This window comes from Heterodontus francisci, unplaced genomic scaffold (assembly GCF_036365525.1).
Source record: "Heterodontus francisci isolate sHetFra1 unplaced genomic scaffold, sHetFra1.hap1 HAP1_SCAFFOLD_862, whole genome shotgun sequence".
Classification (NCBI taxonomy): domain Eukaryota; kingdom Metazoa; phylum Chordata; class Chondrichthyes; order Heterodontiformes; family Heterodontidae; genus Heterodontus; species Heterodontus francisci.
In genome coordinates, this window is record NW_027140099.1 from 290001 (window position 1) to 302500 (window position 12500).

Below are 12500 nucleotides of genomic sequence, written 5' to 3' on the forward strand. Positions count from 1 at the left end.
CTGGTCAACTCGCATCGGTTTTCCGTCCCCATCACTGTAAGGAGCAACCGCGACCAGCGTAGCCAAACAGGTCGACCAAAGCTTTCGGCGCTCGCACGGAGAGGTGATGCCAGCCGGCGTGCGTCGCCTAACTTGGACAAAATTCTGGGCACGCACTTTTCGTTTGAGACTAGGACATACATGTAGTGCAACCCAAGGAAACCAGGCGACGCCGCCACAATCTGCGCCTGACAGACAAAGATAACCGTTCACAAGGAGCCTTGTTATTTCGCACCAAGTCTTTTGCGGGCATATCTTTCTTTGACATGTATATCTGTATGAAGGTCGGCTTTGCTCTGCCATCGCAGCCTCCCTTCTTTGCTTTTCTCACTGTACCAACAGACATGTCATAGACTTTGGTTTTTTTTTCATTAATTCTTTTCCTGTGGGTGTGGTGTGCCTCCGCACCCCCCAATCTGTTCCAAGGCCTTGTTTTCTCTCGCTCGCCAAAACACTTTGTCTGTTTTCACAGCCAGTCTACCGGCCTAGACCCAACTGTGCGATATTTCAGAGCCGGCAACAGAGCATGGAAAGTCCGCCAGATTTACCCTTAAATGCTCATAAATGACTTCCAGGCACTCTTCGGAAGGTCTTTTATTTCAAAAGAAGGTCCTTCCTTGAGGGAGCACTTCTTCGGCCACTTTGCAAGTGCAACCGCTGCCAGCAAAAGTTCTGAAAATCGAGTTCCCGAAAATCTCCGGGTACCCCGCCAACCCCCAGCCACCCGAATCGCAAGTGTCAATTCGGCGGGTTGCCTGCCGGTAGTCCTTCCGAAAATGAGGCGCCAAATCGCCGCAACGGCCATTTTTCATTTCGGCATCGGGACTTCCGACGGCAACTGATTAACTAGCCCGGGGACTAGAGCGGCAGCAAATGCAACGTGCCCTCTTGGCGGGAGCAACTTGACCGCCCCCGTGGGGAAAGGTCAACTCGGGGCCCGGGAAAGTCGCCGAGTCCGACCCCATACACTTCCATGAGTTGGGGGTTTTGGCCTTCCCGGCCCAAGGCTCGCCTTATTTCGGCCTGCACTTTCGGAAAAGGGTGCATTCCTTTTGGTTAATGATTTCACCAGCCCGGGTCTTAGCCTCTGCCCCGACGGCTAAGTCTTTTGGTTAATGATTTCCTGCGGCTGGGACTACCCTTTCCCCCGCCCTGCAGGCACCCGGGTCGGGAGGCCGTCGGGGGCACTTTCCGGGGCAAATCCGGACCCTTACGCAAGGGAGAGTGCGCCCCCCGCCTCGGCCGGGGGTCAGGCTGCCGCCTATTAAGCCCGACAGAAAACCCGAAAAATGGACGAAAATGGGAAAAAATCCCCATCCGAAAAAGGCTTAAAAGTCGGTTGGGCGGCAGCTAGGGTCGGTCTCTGCAGACCTGGAGGCTCGGGTGGACTCTTGGAATAAACGTCCAAGTCCCGACTTGCCACCTCCTACTACTGTGCAGATACCCCGCCAACCCCCAGCCACCCGAATGACAAGCGTCCGATCAGCGGGACGAATTTGACAACTCTGGCCGGACCTCTGGAACTCCATCCCGGGTAACCGGGGCAAATTTTTCCGCTTGATCGCCCTTCCACTGGTTAACCATTTGCCCTTTCGGACTTAGTCTCTGGACATTATTCGACGGATTTTCTGGTTAACCATTTGCCCTTTCGGACTTAGTCTCTGGGCATTATTTTCGACTTTTTGGTTAATGATTTCATACTTTTTACTTACTTTTGCCCTTTTTGGTTAATGATTACTCTGCTTACTGGTTAACCATTTGCCCTTTCGGACTTAGTCTCTGGACATTATTTTCGAGTTTTTGGTTAATGATTTCACACTTTTAACATATTTTTGCGCTTTTTGGTTAATGATTACTCTGCTTACTGGTTAACCATTTGCCCTTTCGGACTTAGTCTCTGGACATTATTTTCGACTTTTTGGTTAATGATTTCACACTTTTTACTTACTTTTGCGATTTTTGGTTAATGATTTCACACTTTTAACATATTTTTGCGCTTTTTGGTTAATGATTACTCTGCTTACTGGTTAACCATTTGCCCTTTCGGACTTAGTCTCTGGAGATTATTTTCGACTTTTTGGTTAATGATTTCACACTTTTAACTTAATTTTGTGCTTTTTGGTTAATGATTTCATACTTTTTACTTACTTTTGCCCTTTTTGGTTAATGATTACTCTGCTTACTGGTTAACCATTTGCCCTTTCGGACTTAGTCTCTGCACATTATTTTCGAGTTTTTGGTTAATGATTTCACACTTTTAACATATTTTTGCGATTTTTGGTTAATGATTACTCTGCTTACTGGTTAACCATTTGCCCTTTCGGACTTAGTCTCTGGAGATTATTTTCGACTTTTTGGTTAATGATTTCACACTTTTAACTTAATTTTGTGCTTTTTGGTTAATGATTTCACACTTTTTACTTACTTTTGCGATTTTTGGTTAATGATTACTCTGCTTACTGGTTAACCATTTGCCCTTTCGAACTTAGTCTCTGGACATTATTTTCGAGTTTTTGGTTAATGATTTCACACTTTTAACATATTTTTGCGCTTTTTGGTTAATGATTACTCTGCTTACTGGTTAATTATTTGCCCTTTCGGACTTAGTCTCTGGAGATTATTTTCGACTTTTTGGTTAATGATTTCACACTTTTAACATATTTTTGCGCTTTTTGGTTACTGATTTCATACTTTTTACTTACTTTTGCGCCTTTTGGTTAATGATTACTCTGCTTACTGGTTAACCATTTGCCCTTTCGGACTTAGTCTCTGGAGATTATTTTCGAGTTTTTGGTTAATGATTTCACACTTTTTACTTACTTTTGCGATTTTTGGTTAATGATTACTCTGCTTACTGGTTAACCATTTGCCCTTTTGGACTTAGTCTCTGGAGATTATTTTCGACTTTTTGGTTAATGATTTCACACTTTTTACTTACTTTTGCGATTTTTGGTTAATGATTTCACACTTTTTACTTACTTTTGCGATTTTTGGTTAATGATTACTCTGCTTACTGGTTAACCATTTGCCCTTTCGGACTTAGTCTCTGGAGATTATTTTCGACTTTTTGGTTAATGATTTCACACTTTTTACTTACTTTTGCGATTTTTGGTTAATGATTTCACACTTTTTACTTACTTTTGCGATTTTTGGTTAATGATTACTCTGCTTACTGGTTAACCATTTGCCCTTTCGGACTTGGTCTCTGGACATTATTTTCGAGTTTTTGGTTAATGATTTCACACTTTTTACTTACTTTTGCGATTTTTGGTTAATGATTACTCTGCTTACTGGTTAACCATTTGCCCTTTCGGACTTAGTCTCTGGAGATTATTTTCGAGTTTTTGGTTAATGATTTCACACTTTTTACTTACTTTTGCGATTTTTGGTTAATGATTACTCTGCTTACTGGTTAACCATTTGCCCTTTCGGACTTAGTCTCTGGACATTATTTTCGAGTTTTTGGTTAATGATTTCACACTTTTAACATATTTTTGCGCTTTTTGGTTAATGATTACTCTGCTTACTGGTTAACCATTTGCCCTTTCGGACTTAGTCTCTGGAGATTATTTTCGAGTTTTTGGTTAATGATTTCACACTTTTTACTTACTTTTGCGCTTTTTGGTTACTGATTTCACACTTTTTACATATTTTTGCGCTTTTTGGTTAATGATTACTCTGCTTACTGGTTAATTATTTGCCCTTTCGGACTTAGTCTCTGCACATTATTTTCGAGTTTTTGGTTAATGATTTCACACTTTTAACATATTTTTGCGCTTTTTGGTTAATGATTACTCTGCTTACTGGTTAACCATTTGCCCTTTCGGACTTAGTCTCTGGAGATTATTTTCGAGTTTTTGGTTAATGATTTCACACTTTTTACTTACTTTTGCGCTTTTTGGTTACTGATTTCACACTTTTTACATATTTTTGCGCTTTTTGGTTAATGATTACTCTGCTTACTGGTTAATTATTTGCCCTTTCGGACTTAGTCTCTGCACATTATTTTCGAGTTTTTGGTTAATGATTTCACACTTTTAACATATTTTTGCGCTTTTTGGTTAATGATTACTCTGCTTACTGGTTAACCATTTGCCCTTTCGGACTTAGTCTCTGGAGATTATTTTCGACTTTTTGGTTAATGATTTCACACTTTTAACTTAATTTTGTGCTTTTTGGTTAATGATTTCACACTTTTTACTTACTTTTGCGATTTTTGGTTAATGATTACTCTGCTTACTGGTTAACCATTTGCCCTTTCGAACTTAGTCTCTGGACATTATTTTCGAGTTTTTGGTTAATGATTTCACACTTTTAACATATTTTTGCGCTTTTTGGTTAATGATTACTCTGCTTACTGGTTAATTATTTGCCCTTTCGGACTTAGTCTCTGCACATTATTTTCGAGTTTTTGGTTAATGATTTCACACTTTTAACATATTTTTGCGCTTTTTGGTTACTGATTTCATACTTTTTACTTACTTTTGCGCCTTTTGGTTAATGATTACTCTGCTTACTGGTTAACCATTTGCCCTTTCGGACTTAGTCTCTGGACATTATTTTCGAGTTTTTGGTTAATGATTTCACACTTTTTACTTACTTTTGCGATTTTTGGTTAATGATTACTCTGCTTACTGGTTAACCATTTGCCCTTTCGGACTTAGTCTCTGGACATTATTTTCGGGTTTTTGGTTAATGATTTCACACTTTTTACTTACTTTTGCGATTTTTGGTTAATGATTACTCTGCTTACTGGTTAACCATTTGCCCTTTCGGACTTAGTCTCTGGACATTGTTTTCGACATTTTGGTTAATGATTTCACATTTTAACTTAATTTTGTGCTTTTTGGTTAATGATTTCATACTTTTTACTTACTTTTGCGATTTTTGGTTAATGATTTCATACTTTTTACTTACTTTTGCGATTTTTGGTTAATGATTTCATACTTTTTACTTACTTTTGCCCTTTTTGGTTAATGATTTCATACTTTTTACTTACTTTTGCGATTTTTGGTTCATGATTACTCTGCTTACTGGTTAACCATTTGCCCTTTCGGACTTGGTCTCTGGACATTATTTTCGACTTTTTGGTTAATGATTTCACACTTTTAACTTAATTTTGTGCTTTTTGGTTAATGATTTCATACTTTTTACTTACTTTTGCCCTTTTTGGTTAATGATTACTCTGCTTACTGGTTAACCATTTGCCCTTTCGGACTTAGTCTCTGCACATTATTTTCGAGTTTTTGGTTAATGATTTCACACTTTTAACATATTTTTGCGATTTTTGGTTAATGATTACTCTGCTTACTGGTTAACCATTTGCCCTTTCGGACTTAGTCTCTGGAGATTATTTTCGACTTTTTGGTTAATGATTTCACACTTTTAACTTAATTTTGTGCTTTTTGGTTAATGATTTCACACTTTTTACTTACTTTTGCGATTTTTGGTTAATGATTACTCTGCTTACTGGTTAACCATTTGCCCTTTCGAACTTAGTCTCTGGACATTATTTTCGAGTTTTTGGTTAATGATTTCACACTTTTAACATATTTTTGCGCTTTTTGGTTAATGATTACTCTGCTTACTGGTTAATTATTTGCCCTTTCGGACTTAGTCTCTGCACATTATTTTCGAGTTTTTGGTTAATGATTTCACACTTTTAACATATTTTTGCGCTTTTTGGTTACTGATTTCATACTTTTTACTTACTTTTGCGCCTTTTGGTTAATGATTACTCTGCTTACTGGTTAACCATTTGCCCTTTCGGACTTAGTCTCTGGACATTATTTTCGAGTTTTTGGTTAATGATTTCACACTTTTTACTTACTTTTGCGATTTTTGGTTAATGATTACTCTGCTTACTGGTTAACCATTTGCCCTTTCGGACTTAGTCTCTGGACATTATTTTCGGGTTTTTGGTTAATGATTTCACACTTTTTACTTACTTTTGCGATTTTTGGTTAATGATTACTCTGCTTACTGGTTAACCATTTGCCCTTTCGGACTTAGTCTCTGGACATTGTTTTCGACATTTTGGTTAATGATTTCACACTTTTAACTTAATTTTGTGCTTTTTGGTTAATGATTTCATACTTTTTACTTACTTTTGCGATTTTTGGTTAATGATTTCATACTTTTTACTTACTTTTGCGATTTTTGGTTAATGATTTCATACTTTTTACTTACTTTTGCCCTTTTTGGTTAATGATTTCATACTTTTTACTTACTTTTGCGATTTTTGGTTCATGATTACTCTGCTTACTGGTTAACCATTTGCCCTTTCGGACTTGGTCTCTGGACATTATTTTCGACTTTTTGGTTAATGATTTCACACTTTTAACTTAATTTTGTGCTTTTTGGTTAATGATTTCATACTTTTTACTTACTTTTGCCCTTTTTGGTTAATGATTACTCTGCTTACTGGTTAACCATTTGCCCTTTCGGACTTAGTCTCTGCACATTATTTTCGAGTTTTTGGTTAATGATTTCACACTTTTAACATATTTTTGCGATTTTTGGTTAATGATTACTCTGCTTACTGGTTAACCATTTGCCCTTTCGGACTTAGTCTCTGGAGATTATTTTCGACTTTTTGGTTAATGATTTCACACTTTTAACTTAATTTTGTGCTTTTTGGTTAATGATTTCACACTTTTTACTTACTTTTGCGATTTTTGGTTAATGATTACTCTGCTTACTGGTTAACCATTTGCCCTTTCGAACTTAGTCTCTGGACATTATTTTCGAGTTTTTGGTTAATGATTTCACACTTTTAACATATTTTTGCGCTTTTTGGTTAATGATTACTCTGCTTACTGGTTAATTATTTGCCCTTTCGGACTTAGTCTCTGCACATTATTTTCGAGTTTTTGGTTAATGATTTCACACTTTTAACATATTTTTGCGCTTTTTGGTTACTGATTTCATACTTTTTACTTACTTTTGCGCCTTTTGGTTAATGATTACTCTGCTTACTGGTTAACCATTTGCCCTTTCGGACTTAGTCTCTGGACATTATTTTCGAGTTTTTGGTTAATGATTTCACACTTTTTACTTACTTTTGCGATTTTTGGTTAATGATTACTCTGCTTACTGGTTAACCATTTGCCCTTTCGGACTTAGTCTCTGGACATTATTTTCGGGTTTTTGGTTAATGATTTCACACTTTTTACTTACTTTTGCGATTTTTGGTTAATGATTACTCTGCTTACTGGTTAACCATTTGCCCTTTCGGACTTAGTCTCTGGACATTGTTTTCGACATTTTGGTTAATGATTTCACACTTTTAACTTAATTTTGTGCTTTTTGGTTAATGATTTCATACTTTTTACTTACTTTTGCGATTTTTGGTTAATGATTTCATACTTTTTACTTACTTTTGCGATTTTTGGTTAATGATTTCATACTTTTTACTTACTTTTGCCCTTTTTGGTTAATGATTTCATACTTTTTACTTACTTTTGCGATTTTTGGTTCATGATTACTCTGCTTACTGGTTAACCATTTGCCCTTTCGGACTTGGTCTCTGGACATTATTTTCGACTTTTTGGTTAATGATTTCACACTTTTAACTTAATTTTGTGCTTTTTGGTTAATGATTTCATACTTTTTACTTACTTTTGCCCTTTTTGGTTAATGATTACTCTGCTTACTGGTTAACCATTTGCCCTTTCGGACTTAGTCTCTGCACATTATTTTCGAGTTTTTGGTTAATGATTTCACACTTTTAACATATTTTTGCGATTTTTGGTTAATGATTACTCTGCTTACTGGTTAACCATTTGCCCTTTCGGACTTAGTCTCTGGAGATTATTTTCGACTTTTTGGTTAATGATTTCACACTTTTAACTTAATTTTGTGCTTTTTGGTTAATGATTTCACACTTTTTACTTACTTTTGCGATTTTTGGTTAATGATTACTCTGCTTACTGGTTAACCATTTGCCCTTTCGAACTTAGTCTCTGGACATTATTTTCGAGTTTTTGGTTAATGATTTCACACTTTTAACATATTTTTGCGCTTTTTGGTTAATGATTACTCTGCTTACTGGTTAATTATTTGCCCTTTCGGACTTAGTCTCTGCACATTATTTTCGAGTTTTTGGTTAATGATTTCACACTTTTAACATATTTTTGCGCTTTTTGGTTACTGATTTCATACTTTTTACTTACTTTTGCGCCTTTTGGTTAATGATTACTCTGCTTACTGGTTAACCATTTGCCCTTTCGGACTTAGTCTCTGGACATTATTTTCGAGTTTTTGGTTAATGATTTCACACTTTTTACTTACTTTTGCGATTTTTGGTTAATGATTACTCTGCTTACTGGTTAACCATTTGCCCTTTCGGACTTAGTCTCTGGACATTATTTTCGGGTTTTTGGTTAATGATTTCACACTTTTTACTTACTTTTGCGATTTTTGGTTAATGATTACTCTGCTTACTGGTTAACCATTTGCCCTTTCGGACTTAGTCTCTGGACATTGTTTTCGACATTTTGGTTAATGATTTCACACTTTTAACTTAATTTTGTGCTTTTTGGTTAATGATTTCATACTTTTTACTTACTTTTGCGATTTTTGGTTAATGATTTCATACTTTTTACTTACTTTTGCGATTTTTGGTTAATGATTTCATACTTTTTACTTACTTTTGCCCTTTTTGGTTAATGATTTCATACTTTTTACTTACTTTTGCGATTTTTGGTTCATGATTACTCTGCTTACTGGTTAACCATTTGCCCTTTCGGACTTGGTCTCTGGACATTATTTTCGACTTTTTGGTTAATGATTTCACACTTTTAACTTAATTTTGTGCTTTTTGGTTAATGATTTCATACTTTTTACTTACTTTTGCCCTTTTTGGTTAATGATTACTCTGCTTACTGGTTAACCATTTGCCCTTTCGGACTTAGTCTCTGCACATTATTTTCGAGTTTTTGGTTAATGATTTCACACTTTTAACATATTTTTGCGATTTTTGGTTAATGATTACTCTGCTTACTGGTTAACCATTTGCCCTTTCGGACTTAGTCTCTGGAGATTATTTTCGACTTTTTGGTTAATGATTTCACACTTTTAACTTAATTTTGTGCTTTTTGGTTAATGATTTCACACTTTTTACTTACTTTTGCGATTTTTGGTTAATGATTACTCTGCTTACTGGTTAACCATTTGCCCTTTCGAACTTAGTCTCTGGACATTATTTTCGAGTTTTTGGTTAATGATTTCACACTTTTAACATATTTTTGCGCTTTTTGGTTAATGATTACTCTGCTTACTGGTTAATTATTTGCCCTTTCGGACTTAGTCTCTGCACATTATTTTCGAGTTTTTGGTTAATGATTTCACACTTTTAACATATTTTTGCGCTTTTTGGTTACTGATTTCATACTTTTTACTTACTTTTGCGCCTTTTGGTTAATGATTACTCTGCTTACTGGTTAACCATTTGCCCTTTCGGACTTAGTCTCTGGACATTATTTTCGAGTTTTTGGTTAATGATTTCACACTTTTTACTTACTTTTGCGATTTTTGGTTAATGATTACTCTGCTTACTGGTTAACCATTTGCCCTTTCGGACTTAGTCTCTGGACATTATTTTCGGGTTTTTGGTTAATGATTTCACACTTTTTACTTACTTTTGCGATTTTTGGTTAATGATTACTCTGCTTACTGGTTAACCATTTGCCCTTTCGGACTTAGTCTCTGGACATTGTTTTCGACATTTTGGTTAATGATTTCACACTTTTAACTTAATTTTGTGCTTTTTGGTTAATGATTTCATACTTTTTACTTACTTTTGCGATTTTTGGTTAATGATTTCATACTTTTTACTTACTTTTGCGATTTTTGGTTAATGATTTCATACTTTTTACTTACTTTTGCCCTTTTTGGTTAATGATTTCATACTTTTTACTTACTTTTGCGATTTTTGGTTCATGATTACTCTGCTTACTGGTTAACCATTTGCCCTTTCGGACTTGGTCTCTGGACATTATTTTCGACTTTTTGGTTAATGATTTCACACTTTTAACTTAATTTTGTGCTTTTTGGTTAATGATTTCATACTTTTTACTTACTTTTGCCCTTTTTGGTTAATGATTACTCTGCTTACTGGTTAACCATTTGCCCTTTCGGACTTAGTCTCTGCACATTATTTTCGAGTTTTTGGTTAATGATTTCACACTTTTAACATATTTTTGCGATTTTTGGTTAATGATTACTCTGCTTACTGGTTAACCATTTGCCCTTTCGGACTTAGTCTCTGGAGATTATTTTCGACTTTTTGGTTAATGATTTCACACTTTTAACATATTTTTGCGCTTTTTGGTTACTGATTTCATACTTTTTACTTACTTTTGCGCCTTTTGGTTAATGATTACTCTGCTTACTGGTTAACCATTTGCCCTTTCGGACTTAGTCTCTGGAGATTATTTTCGAGTTTTTGGTTAATGATTTCACACTTTTTACTTACTTTTGCGATTTTTGGTTAATGATTACTCTGCTTACTGGTTAACCATTTGCCCTTTTGGACTTAGTCTCTGGAGATTATTTTCGACTTTTTGGTTAATGATTTCACACTTTTTACTTACTTTTGCGATTTTTGGTTAATGATTTCACACTTTTTACTTACTTTTGCGATTTTTGGTTAATGATTACTCTGCTTACTGGTTAACCATTTGCCCTTTCGGACTTAGTCTCTGGAGATTATTTTCGACTTTTTGGTTAATGATTTCACACTTTTTACTTACTTTTGCGATTTTTGGTTAATGATTTCACACTTTTTACTTACTTTTGCGATTTTTGGTTAATGATTACTCTGCTTACTGGTTAACCATTTGCCCTTTCGGACTTGGTCTCTGGACATTATTTTCGAGTTTTTGGTTAATGATTTCACACTTTTTACTTACTTTTGCGATTTTTGGTTAATGATTACTCTGCTTACTGGTTAACCATTTGCCCTTTCGGACTTAGTCTCTGGAGATTATTTTCGAGTTTTTGGTTAATGATTTCACACTTTTTACTTACTTTTGCGATTTTTGGTTAATGATTACTCTGCTTACTGGTTAACCATTTGCCCTTTCGGACTTAGTCTCTGCACATTATTTTCGAGTTTTTGGTTAATGATTTCACACTTTTAACATATTTTTGCGCTTTTTGGTTAATGATTACTCTGCTTACTGGTTAACCATTTGCCCTTTTGGACTTAGTCTCTGGACATTATTTTCGAGTTTTTGGTTAATGATTTCACACTTTTTACTTACTTTTGCGATTTTTGGTTAATGATTTCACACTTTTTACTTACTTTTGCGATTTTTGGTTAATGATTACTCTGCTTACTGGTTAACCATTTGCCCTTTCGGACTTAGTCTCTGGAGATTATTTTCGAGTTTTTGGTTAATGATTTCACACTTTTTACTTACTTTTGCGATTTTTGGTTAATGATTTCACACTTTTTACTTACTTTTGCGATTTTTGGTTAATGATGACTCTGCTTACTGGTTAACCATTTGCCCTTTCGGACTTAGTCTCTGCACATTATTTTCGAGTTTTTGGTTAATGATTTCACACTTTTTACTTACTTTTGCGATTTTTGGTTAATGATTTCATACTTTTTACTTACTTTTGCGATTTTTGGTTAATGATTACTCTGCTTACTGGTTAACCATTTGCCCTTTCGGACTTGGTCTCTGGACATTATTTTCGAGTTTTTGGTTAATGATTTCACACTTTTAACATAATTTTGCGCTTTTTGGTTAATGATTACTCTGCTTGCTTGTTACTGATTTCCCCTTTCGGACTTGATCTCTGGCCGTTCTTTTCGACCTTTTTGGATAAGGTTTCCACACTCTGAAATTATTTTGGGCTCACTGATTAGGCGAGATCAAGGGGGCATGCCTGGGCACTTTGGGCTCAGTTTGGGAAGGCGGCGTCCGTGTGCTCCTCCGCCCTTCCCGCACTTGCGGCTAGGTTTGCCAAACTGCGCTGACCCGCAGCCCTGCCTTTTTGCCCACGGCACGGAACGACTCAAGTCTGGCTCCGTTCCAGGCCGTTGCCTCCGGCTGCCCGCCGTCCGGCCGGCCTGGGACGTACCCCGGCTGACGGCGCCGGAGGCCCTCTAGCAGCCACCGGTGCCGCGGGCCAATGGGTCCGGGCGTTCCGGAGCTATCGGTGGGGAAGTGCTCTCCCCTTTTCCTGACGCCGTTCGCCCGAGCAGAGGTGCAGCCTGACGGGACTGCTGTCGCCTTCCGCGGCGCACCGGCCCCTTTCACCTGCCGTCGACCGCGCGGAGCTCGGACCTCCCTCCCCGAAGTTATGGCCCCGGCGCCGGAGGGTGCCCGGGGCCGGGCATTCAGCGGGGTGAGTCTTCACCTTCCCGGTCAGCCTGCGGGGTCGGTGCGCCGGCACTCGACGCCGGAGGGTCCCCTCTTTCCGTAGAGCCCCGCCCGGTGCCGATC